The sequence below is a fragment of the Sapajus apella genome, unplaced genomic scaffold (assembly GCF_009761245.1).
Source record: "Sapajus apella isolate SASKATOON/1434 unplaced genomic scaffold, GSC_monkey_1.0 scaffold71, whole genome shotgun sequence".
Classification (NCBI taxonomy): Eukaryota; Metazoa; Chordata; class Mammalia; order Primates; family Cebidae; genus Sapajus; species Sapajus apella.
The window spans coordinates 4,763,947-4,782,631 of NW_022437011.1; the positions used below are offsets into that span (position 1 = coordinate 4,763,947).

Here is an 18,685-nt window from a genome sequence, read left to right on the forward strand (position 1 = left end):
AGGAAGGAAGGAAGGAAGGAAGGAAGGAAGGAAGGAAGGAAGGAAGGGGGGAAGAAGAAAGGAAGAAAGGAAGGACACTGTGCCAGGAAAACAGAACTGGCCCAGTCCTGTAGGCCACCTATTCCCAACCCATTAGAAAGAATTATAAAATTTCTATGTGAGAGAAGACTTCTGAATTCATCTATGCCAGCCCTTCACAGGGGCCCTGAACCCCCTCACAACATTCCTGACAAGATAGCATGAGAGAGATTGCTCCCTCTCAAACCTGGCCATTCTACTTCTGGACAATGCCAAGTATGCCTAAGTCTTTAAATTGCACTGAAACCTGTTTCTTAGAATCACCAAATAAGAAACCTGAGGTCTTTTCCACATGAAAACTCTGTAGGAGAATGAGGAGGATTTTCACACTCTGTATAGCCTAAAGATTTCAAGTTCCTTCAAGCAGGACCCTATGACTTCAGGGACGTAATAAGAAGCATTTAAGTGCCTAGCCCTTTTCTAAGTGTTTTAATGTATTAGCTCACTTAGTGCTAATTACAGTCTAGTTAAGAGAAAGCATTTATTGTCCCCATCTTATAGATACAGACACCAAGGCTCAGAAAGAGAAGTAAGTTGCCCAAAGTCCCATAGATAGCAAGCAGGAGGGGTGGGATTTGGACCCAGGTAGGCTGGCTCCAGATCTCTGTTCTCCTGCTTCTGAGATGGAGGGAAAACACAGGCTTTACTGTCACAGTCCTGCATTTGAATAAAAGCTCCAACAGTTCCCCTGGCAAATGACTGCCCCTAACTACGCCTCTGTTTCTTTATCTGTAAAGTTATGGTTGTAAAGCTTGCCTCAGAATTGCTGTGAGACTAAATAAAATAATGCATGCAAAGAAGTAGCACAGTGCCTTGCACATACAGGACATGCAGCAAAGTCGGAGGAAGTAAATGAGTGGATAATTAAGTGAAGACCTCCTGGCCCTATCCTCCTGTGTTAGTTTGCTAGGGCTGCCGTAACAAAATGCAAGAGTCTGGATGGCTTAAACAACAGTAGTTTATTTTCTCATAGTTCTGGAGGCTGAAAGTCTCAGATCCAGGTGCCAGCAGGCTGGTTTCTCCTAGGGCCTCTCTCCTTGGCTTGCTGACAACCACCTTCTCGACTGAGTCTTCACGTGGTCTTTTCCCTGTAGGGGCATACTCTGGATGAATTCTTCTCTTCTTGCAGAAACACCACCAGTCCTGTTAGATTAAGGTCCCATCCCTAATAACCTCATTTAGCCTTAATTACCTCCTTAATGGCCCTGTTATTAAATACAGCCACATTGGGGGGTTGGGGCTTCAAACGATGGCTTTGCAGGGGGACACAATTTAGTCCATAGCACCTCCCTCACAAAGCTGTCTTACTCTTTGCCCCAGTTCTCAAGCAAAAGACCTATCGTAGACTGTCTTCAGGAGTTCAGCCACGAACAGGGAGCCACAACATAAATAAGGACAAAAGACTAGAATAAGAACAGATGTGTAATATAATATCACTGCAAATCATTGTTCCACCAGTCTAGACTGTAAAGTATTCTGCAGGCTAGAAATAACACAAACAAGCTACAAGATACTAGCCCCTGATCTTCGCTAACTCTTCTCTTCACTCACTCCACTCTAGCCACACGGGCCTCCTTGCTGTTCTTCAAACAGACCACATACATCCCCTCTCCAGGACCTTTCCACTTGTTGCTCCCTCTGCCTGGAATGCTCTTCTCTCAGTCGCATGGTTCTTTTCCACACTTCTTTGTCTTTGCACAGTCATCCTACATACAGGCCTTCCTGCCCATCCTATCTGAAAAGCACACGTCCCATCACTCACCCTTCATCTCACTCCCTGGATTTTCTTACTACTTGATATATTATGTATTTGTTTATCATTTCTTTCTCTTGCTAGGCTGTTAGTTCCATGAGAACAGGTACTTTGTGTTTTTGCTCATTATTGTATCTGGTATATGGTAGTGAATGATACATGTTTGTTGGATGAATGAGTAATCATCATGGTTAGTAGCAGCAGAAGGCTAAAAGGTTTTGTCTCCCTTTTTCTAGGACAGTAGTTTCCAAATATTAACTACCATACATAAGAATTATCTACAGTGCTTGGCTTAAAATGCAGATTTGTACTCAGTAACCAAAAATCTAGGAAGTCCTATGGCACTTTAAATTAGAAGATCTCAAAGCCATCCCCCACACTGTCATCAACAAAGTTTTGTCACTGACAGGCTGCAAAATGGAAAGTATCCTTTTTCTGTAGTGTTAGACATGATGAAGCTACGGTAGAAAAGGGTTAAGCAAATGAATAAAAAGCAAATAATAAAAATAAATAAATAAAATGAAGATCTGGGGACTTACAGCGTCTCCCCCCCCGACCCAAAGCTCTGAATCAGTAGATTCTGAGCTGAGCCTAAGGATCACCATTTTCAAAAAGTACCCCAGTGCCTTTTGAGGAAAGAACCGTAAGTGTAATACTTCAAGAAACTTTGTCCTAGGATGACAAAGTTTAAAAAAAAAAAAGTGTCGCCACTGAACTTTGCATAGTTTCCTCCCTCCTTCCACATCTAGTTCGTGGTATGGAAACTCTGGGCTGAGCATCAGGGAACAGTGATGGTGGGGAAAGGGGATTAGGTGTGCTGTTCATAATTCCCAGTTTTCTAAGTCTCAGTTGGAGAGAGCATAGCTGCAGACCTGCTAAAGGAAGGCTCTTACAGGTGAACTCCAAAGCAGAGGAACAATGTCAATTTTCTCCCTTGCCTATGCACAGAGCTGCTTTCTAGATGGCCGCTGCAGCCTGTGAGGAGAGGAGGGCACGTGCCGGTCGTTGGCAGTTCTCATCAAGTCAGACACCCAGAGTTGGAAGTGACATAGAAGCCCTTTTTAGATCCTGCCCACCGTCTTGCAGAGAGATTAACCCAAAAGGGTGAACTGCCCAAAACCAGACAGAGAATTAGTGTAAACCAGCGGTAGTGAACCCAGCCTGTGGATCCACGGTGGTGTTTTGGCCTCTGTAGTTATATGCAAAGTGGTTTGACTCTTTCTAACATTCCTGGGAATACCTCAGAACAATCTGATGACCTGATTAGTAACTCTGTGAAGACGGGAAGAAACACCTCAAGGATACACTATAAAGAATCGATTGGATTGCCTTTCACAAGGCAGGCATGTGTCTCAGTAATCCCTCAGGAGAGAACTAGCCTCAAGGTATTTTTAAATGGCTGAGGGAGGCATGTCCAATGGCACTATTATTTTACAGGATTTTTTTTTTTAAAGGAAGCTCATCTTTCTTTGAAATTGGTCCTAGTCATACAGAGAATGGGCTGAAAAGGCTCTTAGCTGTTATTAAGCCTTCAAGAATGTTCTCGTAAGTGCTACCTTCCTCACATTGAGCACCTAACAAGGTAATTCAGGGCCAGGGTATATGTTACATGTTTGCTCACGCTAAGCTTCTGAAGCATCACTAAGTAATGGGCCAAGCCTGAGTGTTTTGAGCTCAGGGCTAGGGATTTGGGACAGTCAGATATTAAGAACTGGTTCTCCTACAGTTTCTCCTGCTCCAGTCTTAAGCATGACCCAGTGCCAGCTTGCACTTTTCCCTGTCTAACTGACCTAGGCTAAACTTTCTGTACCTGCTGGGAACAGCCTCCTCTAAATTCATTTTATTTGCAGTCATTTCTAGTCTTCTGTTTGGAAATTGTATTTTAAACTTTGATTCAGATAAATTAGAGCTGAGATGATAAATGGAAGTGATCCTGTAGGTGAAGCAGTGGCCAAGGCTCTCATTACAACTCTCTGTTGATCCTCAGATATGCTCAGGGTATCATATAAAATTATTTATTTGAAACAGTATTATCAGGTCCTAGCACAGACCTCATCAAACTGATTCAAGTTTGAGGTGTCTAGTGATACCCAATGTTCATTTAAAAAACCACTTGCCCAGCAAGACCTGATTTTATGGCGTGGAAGAAGAAAGGCATCTTCACTCCATGAGTTTTAGCTTTTTATAAATTAGGCTCTCAAAGCTTGCAACTTAGCAGGGTAAACAAATGAAATAAGATACATAAAAGCATCTGAAACAGTGCCTGAGCATTAGCAGGGACTTAACAAATGTTACATTCTGCTCTTCCACCTGCCTTTGTCTACAGAGGAAATTTAGTGTTGGACAATTTGTTGGTCCCTTTATTAAATATGACTTGAGAACTTACTATATGTTGAGCATGCTTCTAAACACTAAGTATACAGTGCTGTAAAAGACAGATCTCTGTTATCATCTTATATTCTGGGGGGAAGAAATGGTTGATTAATCATGACAAGCATTAGATCCAAATTAAGGTGGAAACTACAAATAAGAGATGAACAAGATTTGGATAAAATTGAAATGATGAATTTGCATATACTTAACTAGAAATTGCCTCCAAATTGGTCTGCCTGCAAGTAGGCATCATAGATGGTCTTCTTGGTAGGTTTGCTTTTTTTCTTTTTTTTTTTGAGATGGAGTGTCTCTCTCTCACCCAGGCTGGAGTGCAGTGGTGTGATCTCAGCTCACTGCAACCTCTGCCACCGAAGTTCAAGGGACTCTCCTGCCTCAGCCTCCCTAGTAGCTGGGATTACAGGTGTTTGCCACCATTCCTGGGTAATTGTTGTATTTTATTTTATTTTATTTTGTAGAGACAGGGTTTCATCATCTTGGCCAGGTTGGTCTTGAACTCCTGACCTTGTGATACACCTACCTCAGCCTCCCAAAGTGCTGGGATTACAGGCATGAGCCACCACACCCAGCCCTTGATAGGTTTCTGAGTAATCATGGCTCATTTGGGTTCTTACTGGTAAGCATTTCTTAGGCCTCCGTTGAAGATCACGTTTTTCCCATCTTGCGCTCTAATTCTGCACAGAATAGTGGGCAGACGCATGATCCTCCACAGAAGTAGAGCCCCCTGGGATCTACCTGGGTCTTCAGACCCAAGCGACAGCATTAGTTTTTCCAGTGTTTTTGAAGCCTCTGTGATGCATAGGCAGAGGTCAGGCTCTGGACCAATTACAATGAATACTGTCACCAACCTCCTGACGCTTGCAGATTAGTAGGGGAAAACAGCCATGGGAAACATCAGTAACTTTTTTTTCCCCGTTTATTTATTTTATTGCATTTTAAATTTTGGGGTACATGTGAAGAACATGCAAGATTGTTGCATAGGTACACACGTGGCAGTGTGATTTGCTGCCTTCTTCCCCATCACCTACATCTGGCGTCTCTCCACTTGCTATCTCTCTCGAGCTCCCCACCCCCCACCATCCCTCCCCTATTTCCCCTCGACAGACCCCAGTGTGTGATGCTCCCCTCCCTGTGTCCATGTGTTCTCATTGTTCAACACCCGCCTATGAGTGAGAACATGTGGTGTTTGAGCTTCTGCTCTTCTGTCAGTTTGCTGAGAATGATGGTTTCCAGGTTCATCCATGTCCCTACAAAGGACCCAAACTCATCATTTTTGATGGCTGCATAATATTCCATGGCGTATATGTGCCACATTTTCCCCATCCAGTCTATCATCGATGGGCATTTGGGTTGGTTCCAGGTCTTTGCTATTGTAAACAGTGCTGCAATGAACATCCGTGTGCACGTGTCCTTATAGTAGAACGATTTGTAATCCTTTGGATATGTACCCAGTAATGGGATTGCTGGGTCAAATGGAATTTCTATTTCTAGGTCCTTGAGGAATTGCCACACTGTCTTCCACAATGGTTGAACTAATATACACTCCACCAACAGTGTAAAAGTGTTCCTGTTTCTCCACATCCTCTCCAGCATCTGTTGTCTCCAGATTTTTTAATGATCGTCATTCTAACTGGTGTGAGATGGTATCTCAATGTAGTTTTGATTTGCATTTCTCTGATGACCAGTGATGATGAGCATTTTTTCGTATGTTTGTTGGCCTCATGTATGTCTTCTTTTGTAAAGTATCTGTTCATATCCTTTGCCCACTTTTGAATGGGCTTGTTAGTTTTTTTTCTTGTAGATCTGCTTTAGTTCTTTGTAAATTCTGGATATCAGCCCTTTGTCAGATGGGTAGACTGCAAAAATCTTTTCCCATTCTGTTGGTTGCCGATTCACTCTAATGACTGTTTCTTTTGCTGTGCAGAAGCTGTGGAGTTTGATTAGGTCCCATTTGTCTATTTTGGCTTTTGTTATCAATGCTTTTGGTGTTTTCGTCATGACGTCCTTGCCTACACCTATGTCCTGAATGGTTTTGCCTAGATTTTCTTCTAGGGTTTTTATGGTGTTAGTTCTTATATTTAAGTCTTTAATCCATCTGGAGTTAATTTTAGTGTAAGGTGTCAGGAAGGGGTCCAGTTTCTGCTTTCTGCACATGGCTAGCCAGTTTTCCCAACACCATTTATTGAACAGGGAATCCTTTTCCCATTGCTTGTTTTTGTCTGGTTTGTCAAAGATCAGATGGTTGTAGATATGTTGTGTTGCCTCTGAGACCTCTGTTCTGTTCCATTGGTCTCTATCTCTGTTTTGGTACCAGTACCATGCTGTTTTGATTACTGTAGGCTTGTAGTATAGTTTGAAGTCCGGTAGTGTGATTCCTCCCACTTTGTTCTTTTTGCTTAGAATTGACTTGGCTATGTGGGCTGTCTTTTGGTTCCATGTGAAGTTTAAGGTGATTTTTTCTGGCTCTGTGAAGAAGGTCGTTGGTAGCTTGATGGAGATAGCATTGAATCTGTAAATTACTTTGGGCAGTATGGCCATTTTCACGATATTGATTCTTCCTAACCATGAACATGGAATGTTTCTCCATCTGTTTGTGTCCTCTCTTATTTCGTTGAGCAGTGACTTGTAGTTCTCCTTGAAGAGGTCCTTTAGGTTCCTTGTTAGTTGTATTCCTAGGTATTTTATTCTCTTTTTGGCAATTGTGAATGGAAGTTTGTCCTTGATTTGGCTCTCTTTAAGTCTGTTATTGGTGTATAAGAATGCATGTGATTTTTGCACATTGATTTTTGTATCCTGAGACTTTACTGTACTTGCTTATCAGTTTCAGGAGAGTTTGGGCTGGGACGATGGGGTCTTCTAGATATACAATCATGTTGTCTGCAAATAGAGACAATTTGACTTCCTCCTTTCCTATTTGAATGCACTTTATTTCTTTTTCTTGCCTGATTGCTCTGGCTAGAACTTCTAGTACTATATTGAATAGGAGTGGTGAGAGAGGGCATCCTTGTCTGGTGCCACATTTCAAGGGGATTGCTTCCAGTTTTTGCCCACTCAGTATGATAAAAAATATGGAATGCTTCACGAATTTGCATGTCATCCTTGTGCAGTGGCCATGCTAATCTTCTCTGTATCATTCCAATTTTAGTATATGTGCTGCCAAAGCGAGCACAACATCAGCAACTTTTGAAATAGTGGTAAGGTCTGGGAATAACATTAAAACAGGATAAATGATGATAGGGACTGAGGGCTACCAGTAATTGGGCAGACAGGGAAGACATCTTGGAAGAGGTGCTTTTGAGCTGAGACTTGACTGATGGGAAAGGGTCAGCAATGTGAAGATCCCAGTGGAGAGCATTCCAGGTGAAGGAACCTGTAAGCACCGAGGACTGGGCTAAGGCTGGAATCAACTCGATGTAGTATTCAAAAAATAGGAAGGTCATTGTGGAATACTGTGTCTTTTCATGGTGGGGGTTGTAGCTTTGTTTAAAAAAATAAATAATCTCAAATCCTTAACCCCTTCTACTTCATTATACTTTTAAAAGAAGCAGTGTATCTTAGTGCAGGTATTGATTGACTTACGACCTATGCAACTTACGACCATTCGACTTTACGACCACAATCGCTAGCCACGACTGCTCTGCGTCTGGCAGTGCAAACGTTGCCCAGCTGGGCGTACGACAGTGCGGACCAGCTTCTGGCAGCACTACCATCTCCGTGTGCACCATTTCAACTGTACATATAGCCTACTCAACTTACGACCAAATCGTGTTACAACTGGTCTGCCGGTCCCAATCGTGGTCGTAAAGTCAAGCACTAGCTGTAGTGAAAAAACTTGGCTTCTGGGGGCAGTTTACTTAATTCTACAAGGGCATAATTTGGCCCTAGATCAGACCACCTGGGTTCAATTCTAGCTAAGTGACATGGAGCAATTTACAGAATCTTACTGTGCCTTGTTTGCCATAAAAAGGAGATAAGAATAGTCCTATTGTGCAGAAATCATTTGGTGATAAACTGGGATAATGAACATAAAGTGTTTACCAGCATAGATAAAGCACCCAAAGTATGTTGGCTGTTATAATCCCTTCCTTGTTTCCTCTAGAAATTTATTTTCTTGATCATTATTGCCACCCTTTTATCCCACCAGCCACTCATTGAACAGAATTCTAAACATAAAATAGAAAATAGTTTCCCAAGAATTTTATGATTTGGGTGCCATTGAAATCTTTGGAGAGTTATCAATGTAATCTAATAAAGGAAGTGTTTCATGTAATTTAACGGTGTCACTTAAAATTCTCATTCAATTGATTCTAGGCCCTGGAGAATTCTGTCTCCAGGGGTTACAATATAATATAGTATTCCACCATCAAACTCGTCCTCCTTTTCCTGTTTTTTTCACAGCTTTCTATCACCCATTCATGTTATGCATTTACTTATTTTGTTGCTTAACTTGTAAGAATGTAAGCTTCATGAGAACAAGGATTTGGCTTGCTTGTTCAATGAGCCATCCCCAGTTCCCTCTGATAGTGTTCAAATAATATAGCTCAATAAAGTCTTGTTTACTAGATTTATGTCTCTACACAGCCCTAAAACATATACCAGGAAATGGGTCTGCTAATGAGTCAAAGAACCTTAGTTCTAAAAGTATCCCTTAACACAGGCTGAGTGCCAGCTTCTCAGTGACCCAGGACGGCAATGATTCTCCAACAGGAACTGATCCAATAAATGCAAAACATTACATAAATTTATTACTCACTCATTCCCTCAACAAATATTTATTAGGTCTTGACTTTATGCCAGGCAGAGTATTAGATGCTGATAAACAAAAGTAAATAAAACAGAGTCCCTGGAGAGTACAGTCTTGCAGTTAATCACTCTAATTCTTATAAAAAGCAATATTATCTGTGCTTATGAATCTGAAGACTAGAACCTAGAGAATAAATAAAACCTTCTGGCAATGTGCCTGTGAGTGGGCAGTCAGGAAATGCTGTTCCTGATCTGACTCATCCCTTCTCACACCACTCTTAAGGTATTGGTGGTTTTCAGTACTATTCTATGCCATTCTACAGATGGCATACATACATATCCCATGATATACAACAGTTTCTCACTCATTCAACGCATGCATGTACACACACATGCCCCCCAATGTAAAAACTCTCATTCAGCACCAGAATGAATGCTACAGAACAAAGAACCTGAATACATAAATATATTTATGTACATATTTGTACATGTGTATATTTATAATTACATACCTATACATACATATACATATATGTACACACACACACATCTTTCTCTCTGTCAGAGATTCAAGGATAGGTTCCCATCCTACTTTTTTTTTGTCTAATAATTTACTCACATGTAGCTAAGTTTTTCTTGGGTCATAATGTCAGATGTCACTGTCTTTAGCCCTTTCTGATTTTAACACTGGTTACCTAAATAAACCTGTGGTATAGACTCTTTCAGACAATTGATTCCACAGCCCCTGTTGCTGAGATTTGACTATCTTAGAAACATATGATTTTTTTTCTGAAGCAACTGTAGATTCCTTTGAGAGTTGTATGCTGGAAAGGTTAAGCTCTCCAGTTAGACTGCCTGGGTTCCCCCATCCCTACTGCATGCTAACTTGGGCAAAGTTACTTAACCTCTCTGGTATATGGTTTGCTCATCAAAAAACTTGAGTCATAATAATACTGTATAGGGTTAATATGGAATTAAATGAGCTAATTCACAGAGTGGTTAGCAAAATTTCTGACACATTTCAATTGCTTAATAGAATTTGTTGATTTTCTTTTTCGTATTTCCTCTCCATTGCATCTATTACTGGCTAATCTAGACAGAAATTAAGCCATTACTGAATTTCACAAAAAGTCTTCTTAATGCTATGGTTCAATGGATTTTAAGGGCAGGGTTAATTCTCCAAATACATAAAAATAACCACATTTAATCAAAACCACAATAAAATACCATCTCACACCAGTCTGAATGGCTACTATTAAAAAGTCAAAAAAACAACAGATGCTGGTGAGGTTGTGGAGAAAAATGCTTTCACCCTGTTGGAGGGAATGTAAACTAATTAAACCATTGTGGAAGATAGTGTGGCAATTCCTCAAAGACTTAGAAGCAGAAATACCATTTGACTCAGCAATCCCATTACTGGGTATATACCCAAATGAATATAAATTGTTCTATTATAAAGATACATGCATGTATATGCTCATTACAGAACTATTCACAATAGCAAAGACATGGAATCAACCTAAATGCCCGTTGTTGATAGACTGGATAAAGAAGATGTGGCACATATACACCACGGAATGCTATGCAGCCATAAAAAGGAATGAGATCATGTCCTCTTTCAGGGACATGGATGGAGCTGGTGGCCATTATCCTTAGCAAACTAACACAGTAACAGAAAAGCAAATATTGCATGTTATCTCTTATAAGTGGGAGCTCAATGCTGAGAACACATGGACACATGGGGAGCAACACACACTGGGGAGAGTGGAGGGTGGGAGGACAGAGAGCTTCGGGAAGAATAACTAATGGATGCTTGGCTTGGGTCCTGGGTGATGAGATGATCTATGCAGCAAACCACCATGGCACATGTTTATCTATGTAACAAACTTGTACATCCTGCACATGTATACCTGAACTTAAAATAAAAGTTGGAAATTAAAAAAAAAAATCACGGTATTTTATACCACAAAATATTAATATAGAACACTGAAATTATAAGAAAGTTCATTGAGAAAAAGCAACAATTATTACAACACTTTGTGAAGTGATTTAGCATGATTATATTTTATAGTAACAAGTAACCAGGTAGAAAATTAAAATTTTAATCAATTATCTAGACATCCAAGCTGTTTTTTCCCTTTATTTTTCATCAAGGTACTTACAGTTTTGTAAAGACAGACTCTTGGTCTTTGATCTTCCTAAAATTTTTCTTAACTATTTTTCTCTTTCCATTCTTTCCTATTTGAAACTAAACTTCTTGGCAGTGTAAATCACCTTCTACTTTGCATGTAATTTTGTTTCTTGGATAACAGAATAAATGGGTCAAGCTAAGCCCCAAGATTAAATGGTCAAGCAAAGTCAATCTTTCTGATTTTCCTGAACTCAAAGGCTTGAGAGTCTACTTTACAGAGTTGTTATAACAGAAGACAAAGGAATTCAGAGAGAATGATCTGACTTTGGTTTGTCCTTCTGATATGGTTTGGCCCTGTGTCCCCACCCAAATCTCATTTCAAATCGTAATCCCCACGTGTTGAAGAAGAGTCCTGGGGGGAAGTGAGTGGATCATGGGGGAAGTGAGTGGATCATGGGGGAAGCCTTGCCCCTTGCTGTACTTGTGATAGAGTTCTCATGACAGCTAATGGTTTAAAAGTGTGGAACCTTCCTCCCTCACTCTCTCTCTTTCTCTCCTGCTACCATGTAAGATGTGCCTTGCTTCCCCTTCGCCTTCTGCCATGATTGTAAGTTTCCTGAGGCCTGCCCAGACATGCAAAACTGTGAGTCAATTAAACCTCTTTTCTTTATAAATTACCCAGTCTCAGGTAGTTCTTTACATAATAGCAGTGTAAGAAAGAACTAATGCACTTTCCTTCTGAGAATGATGTTAAATGAGCCGAGTTCAGAGTTTGTTACCAAAGTTTTATCTGGCCATCATAGTATAAAGTGTTCTCTCTCCCTTCCTCTTCCTTCCCCCCATACCTCCCTCCTTCTACCACCATCACTAATTACCAAAAGGATTGTTTAAAAAAAAAAAAGTTCAGTCATCAGTCATCCAAAGTCTTTCTTATCATTACCTGGTTCCTTAGTTCCTGAAGTTCACTTGAGATAGTAAAATGAAATACTGGTTAGCTTTGTGGTCTTAAGAAAGTAATGGAAACATTCCAAACCTCATACATCTTATTTATAAATTATGCATCAATAATAGGATCTAATTTACAGGATTGATGTGATAAATAAATGAGATAATCTAGCACATTGTCTAACAGAAATAAAAGATCAACTGAGCATATACAATCATTATTATTACAAGAATTATGTAATAGTTCTGTAAAAAGAGAGAGGGTATAGGCAAATGAAGAAATTATGGATTTTAAACAAAGAAAAACTTTCCCTTTAAGTAAAGAAAAAATAAACATAGACTCAATCCAGAGAAATGACATTCAGAAGAGCAGTGGTATGAGAGCTTGAGAGTATGTTTATTTCATTGTCATTCACTGCGATATTTCACAGATAAGTAATAAGGACATACTATGGGTCATTATTTTATTATGAGTCACTATTATTTTAGATGCTGGCAAAATGGTAATGAATAAAGCAGACAGTGAAAGGAAAAACATTTTAAATAAATAACTTTGATTAGCTATAAAAATTGTGAAGAAAATAATACAGGACAGTGTTATAATGAAAGATTGAGTGGCCATTAAATACAGTGATCCAGGAAGCTAAAGATTTGAAGGATGTAAGGTCATCAGCCATACAAAAACAAGAGGAGAGGATCTTCTAAACAGAGGGAATCACAAGACAAAGGGACCTTAAGCAGTAATGAGCTTACTATGTTAGCATAAAAGAAAGCAGAACAGTGTGGCTAGAGCTTAGTTTGCAAGAGGAAGAATGATGAAGCCACAGTGAATATGGAAGGTAGGGGCCAGGCCATGTATGGCCTTAAATGCCATGATGAAGAACTCGACTTTATTTTCAGTGTAATATGAAACCTTTGCAGGTTTAAAGTAGGTCAAGGACATTTTTTTTTAGCTATTTGGCTGCTGTGTAGAGATAAATTACAGGGAAGCAAGAGTAGGAGGCAAAAATACCAATAGGAGGCTATCACAGTTGGTAAACAAGAGAGGACAGAGGCTTGGATTGATGCAACAGCTGAGATGATGGAAAGAAATGAATAGATATTCCATCAATTATTTTGGATCCAGAGTTGATAGGATTGCTACTAAATTGGATAAGTTTAAGTATGGTGTCAATGAGGGAAATATGAGTGGCATCCCTGTAATGAAGGCTTGACTTGCTATGTAGGCTTATAGATAGCAAAGAAGAGGATGAAACATTACCTCTCAACCTACCAGCTGTCTCCATCCCAACCCACCTACAACCTTCTCAGCCCTATTCCAGTCAAGTCATCTAAGCAAAAAGAGGTACAGTCAAGCTATGAGTATCTTCTCATCTTCATTCCACAAGTCACTCATATCTGTTACTCTGTTCTAGACTAAGATATAAGTACTTGTTATACAGTAGCAAGCAAGACAGACATGCCTCTGTTCCAGTGCAACTTATGTTCTAATGGGAGAAGTTGTAATGTAAAAAGTAAACATAGCAAAATATCAGGTGCCTACAACTACTATGGTAAAATAGGGATAGAATAATATGTTAGTAACTGTTGGATTGCTACATTAGAATAGATATTCAAGGGCCCCTATTCAGGAGTATCAGAATTCTGTTTGAGTAAGATTAACTTTGAGTTGTATATCATCCATCCATGGGGTGACAGCAATTAGGCCATGAGTACTGGGAAGAGAAAAGAATGAGGGGTATAGATGGTATTTAAAGCCATGGCCCTGGGTGGTTATTAAGAGAAAAAGTAAAAATTGAAAATAGAAGGAGGCCCAGGACCAAATATTTATTGGCCTGACTTCCTGGTCAGTAACCTTCTCCACTGCTATAGTACAGAAGCTTTTAAATCAATTGATTGTATTTTTAATTTGAATATTCAATGTTTTTATTTTATTAACCTAAGGTTTTCATTTGTCACTATGGCATAGTCTCACAATTTTCAAAAAATCAAAAAACAGCAGATGTTGGCATGGATGCGGCAAACAGGGAACAGTTCTACACTGCTCGCGGGAATATAAACTAGTACAGCCACTATGAAAAACAATGTGAAGAGTGAGGAAATTTTTAAAGAACTAAAACTAGAATTACCATTTGATCCAGAAATCTCACGACTGGGTATCTACCCAGAGGAAAAGATGTCATTATTCGAGAAAGATACGTGCACACATATGTTTATAGCAACACAATTCACAATCGCAAAATTGTGGAATCAACCCAAATGTTCATCGATAAATGAGTGGTTAAAGAAACTGTGGTATATATATACAAATATGATGAAATACTACACAGCCATAAAAAGGAATGAATTAACAGCATTTGCAGTGACCTGGATGAGAATGGAGACTATTATTCTAAGTGAAGTAACTGAGGAATGAAAAAACAAACATCTATGATGGTCTCACTGATATGTGGGAGTTAAGCTATGAGGACACAAAGTCATAAGAATGGACTTTGGGACTTGGGGGGAAGAGTGGGAGGGTGGTGAGGGATAGACTACAAATATGGTGAAAGGTATACTGCTTGGGTGATAGGTGCACCAAAATCTCACAAATCACCACTAAAGAACTTACTCATGTAACCAAGTAAGATAGACACACCTCTGTTCCAGTGCCATTCTTACAGGAGTAAGGTGATATCACATTGTGGTTTTGATTTGCATTTTCCTGATCATTAGTGATGCCGAGCATTTTTTTATGTTTGTTGGCCATTTGTATATCTTCTTTTGAGAATTGTCTATTCATGTCCTTAACCCACTTTTTGGTGGGATTGTTTGTTTTATTCTTACTGATTTGTTTGAGTTCATCATACAGTCTGCATATTAGTCCTTTGTCAGATGTATAGATTGTGAAGATTTTCTCCCACTCTGTGGGTTTGTCTGTTTACTCTGCTGACCGTTCCTTTTGCCATGCAGAAGCTTTTTAGTTTAATTAGGTCCCCGATATCTATCTTTGTTTTTATTGCATTTGCTTTTGGGTTCTTGGTCACGAAATCCTTACCTAAGCCAAATGTCTTGAAGGGTTTTTCCAATGTTATCTTCTAGAATGTTTATAGTTCCAGGTCTTAAGTTTAAGTTATTAATCCATCTTGAGTTGATTTTTGTTAAGGTGAGAGATGAGGATCCAGTTCCATTCTCCTACATGTGGCTAGCCAATTAGCCCAGCACCATTTGTTGAAAAGGGTGTCCTTTCCCCACTTAATGTTTTTGTTTGCTTTGTTGAAGATCAGTTGGCTGTAAGTATTTGGGTTTATTTCTGGGTTCTCCATTCTTTTCCATTGGTCTATGTGCCTAAATAAAAAGCACCGAAAATAAGAAAAAAAGCCTAAAGATACATGGAACATAGTAAAAGCGTCTACAATATTTTTAATTGAGGTCCAAGAGGCATGACAGAGAGGTAGTGAGCAATATCCATATTTGAGGAGTTACCAGCTGAGATTTTTCTAAAATTGATGAAAGCCACTAAACTACAGATATATGAACTGTTATTAACCCCAGTCAAGATAAGTGTTTTAAAAAATAACAATGCCTAGGCACATCATAGTAGAATTGCTAAACAACAAAACAAAATCTTAAAAATAGAGACAAATACTAACATTAAAACAAAAACAGGGGAATCAGGGGAAGATGGCCGTCTAGGAACAGCTCAGGATTGCAGCTCCCAGTGAAAGTTCAGAGAGTGAGTGGATGCCGCATTTCCAGATGGATTTTCATTGCCGACAGACCAGGAGATTCCCAGGCGGAGGAGCCCACGGGCTGCCAGTGCGGCTGTTTCGGCGGCGCAGCTGTTTTGGCCCTTGCAGCTGCTTTGCCCATGTCCTGGCGCAGCGGTTCTCCATACAAAAGACACTGGTCCAGGTGCCCTCTTAGCTGGTGATTGGAGCCCTGAGATGGCAGAGTCACTTATTCATCTGAAATAGCGAGCCAGGCCAGGAGATTCCCGGGCAAAAAACCGCCAGGAATCTCAGTGACGCTGTTTCAGCCGGCTCAGTGAGTCACAGCATGGGAGATCCCAGTGCCTTTTCAACAGGCAACTGGAACACTGGGAAACAGTCGACCATTCAACAACAATAACAACAAAAGACTCTCAGTCAGGGAGCCAGGCGATCAGGCTCGGCTGGTCTCACCCCCACACACACATATACACAAAAAATCAGTAATTGAAAACGCTCTGGGTTGAGAGTTTCACAGAAAGCACAGCTGAACCCGGGACAGTCTGGCTCTGTGGGGGAGGGGCGTCCACCATTACTGAGACACTCCACCACTACGGAGACAGTCTGACCATCACTGAGGCAGCCCACCTTTGCTGAGGCAACCTGCCACTACAGAGAGAGTCTGCCATAACAGAGGTGGGCCACCATTGCCAAGGCAGTTCTAACTACACCCATATAAACAGGACTGCAGGGAAGATCACACAGCAGCTCAGCAAAGCCTCTGCAGGCAGACAGTGACTAGGCTGCCTCCTCGCTGGGCAGGGCAGACCTGAAAGAAAAAAAAAGGCAGCAGCACAACAGAAACTCATAAATAAAGCCCTAACTCCCTAAGACCAAGCAGAAGAAAGGACAGAGCACCTGGGAAAAAAAAAATAAAAAGGGGGGGAGTTTATGAGTTCTGCTGCAGCAGACCTAAACATACCTGCCCAGCAACTCTGAATGAACAACGGACCTCACAGCTCAGGACTTGAGCTCCAATAAAGGACAGGCTGTCCCCTCAAGCAGCTCCCTGACCCCCATAAATCCAAAGAGTCACCTCATAAAGGAGAGAACAGACTGACATTTGGTGGGCATCCTACTGGGACAAAGATAGCAGAAGAGGAAACTGGTAGCAACCCTTACTGTTCTGCAGCTGCTGCAGGTGATCCCCCGGCAAGCAGGGCCTGGAGGGAACCTCAGCAGTCCTACAGCACAGGGGCCAGACTGTTAGAAGGAAAGCTAAGAAAACGAAATAACTTCAGCATCCACAAACTGGAAGTTCACTCAGAGACCCAATCTGAAAGTCAGTAACTACAAAGACAGCAGGTGGATAAACCCACAAAGATGGGAAGAAACCAGCGCAAAAAGGATGAAAACACCCGAAACCAGAAAACCTCTCCTCCTAAAAGGGATCACAACTCCTCACCAGCAAGGTAACAAGGATGGATAGAGAATGAGTGTGAGGAAATGACAGAATCAGACTTCAGAAAGTGGGTAATAAGAAACTACAGTGAGCTAAAAGAACACGTTCTAACCCAATGCAAAGAAACTAAGAACCTTGAAAAAACATTTGATGAAAGGCTAACGACAATGGACAACACAGAGAGGAATACAAGTGAATTGATAGAGCTGAAAAACACAACACCAGAACTTCATGAAGGATGCACAAGTTTCAACAGCCGAATTGACCAAGCAGAAGAAGGGACATCAGAGGTCAAAGATCAACTCAATGAAATAAAATGAGAAGGCAAGAAAAAAGGGTAAAAAGGAATGAACAAAGTCTCCAAGAAATGTGGGACTATGTGAAAAGACCTAATCTACATCTGATAGGTGTACCTGAAAGTGACAAAGAGAATGAATCCAAGCTGGAAGATACTCTTCAGGATATTATCCAGGAAAACTTCCCCAACCTAGCAAGGCAGGCCAATATTCAAGACCAGGAAATACAGAGAATGCCACAAAGATATTCGTCAAGAAGAGCAACCCCAAGGCACATAATCGTCAGATTCACCAGGGTCGAAATGAAGGAGAAAATGCTAAGGGCAGCCAGAGAGAAAGGTCAGGTTACCCACAAAGGGAAGCCCATAAGACTCACAGCAGATCTCTCAGCAGAAACCCTACAAGCCAGAAGAGAGTGGGGGCCAATATTCAACATCCTTAAAGAAAAGAACTTTCAACCCAGAATCTCCTATCCAGCCAAACTAAGCTTCATAAGTGAAGGAAAAATAAAATCCTTTGTGAACAAGCAAGTACTCAGAGATTTCATCACCACCAGACATGCTTTTCAAGAGCTCCTAAAAGAGGCTCTACACATATAAAGGAACAACCAGTACCAGCCACTCCAAAAACATACCAAATAGTAAAGAGCATCAACACAATCAAGAATCTGCATCAACTAATGAACAGAACAGGCAGCTAGCATCAAAATGGCAGTATCAAATTCACACATAACAATGTTAACCCTAAAGGTAAATGGACTAAATACCCCAATCAAAAGACACAGACTGGCAAATTAGATAAAAAGCCAAAACCCATCAGTGTGCTGTATCCAGGAAACCCATCTCACATGCAAGGATACACAAAGGCTCAAAATAAAGGGATGGAGGAAGATTTACCAAGCAAATGGAGAGCAAAAAAAAGCAGGAGTTGCAATTCTCATCTCTGATAAAATAGACTTTAAAGCAACAAAGATCAAAAGAGACAAAGAAGGACATTACATAATGGTAAAAGGATCAATGCAACAAGAAGGGCTAATGATGCGAAATATATACACGCCTAATACAGGAGCACCCAGATACATAAGGCAAGTTCTTAATGATTTACAGAGACTTAGACTCCCACACATTAATAGTGGGAGACTTTAACACCCCATTGTCAATATTAGACAGATCAACCAGACAGAAAATTAACAAGGAT

At 40.5% G+C, this 18,685-nt stretch overlaps 1 protein-coding gene and 1 non-coding gene across 12 annotated transcripts in view; one reads left to right on the forward strand and one right to left on the reverse strand.

The window, feature by feature from the left end:
• PPP2R2B (protein phosphatase 2 regulatory subunit Bbeta) overlaps nt 1-18,685 on the forward strand; it is a 504,947-nt gene that overhangs the window by 36,509 nt on the left and 449,753 nt on the right. The window lies entirely within an intron of this gene.
• Nucleotides 7,285-7,391, reverse strand: LOC116531691. Its single transcript, XR_004260522.1, has one exon. It is a non-coding gene; the product is annotated as a U6 spliceosomal RNA (small nuclear RNA).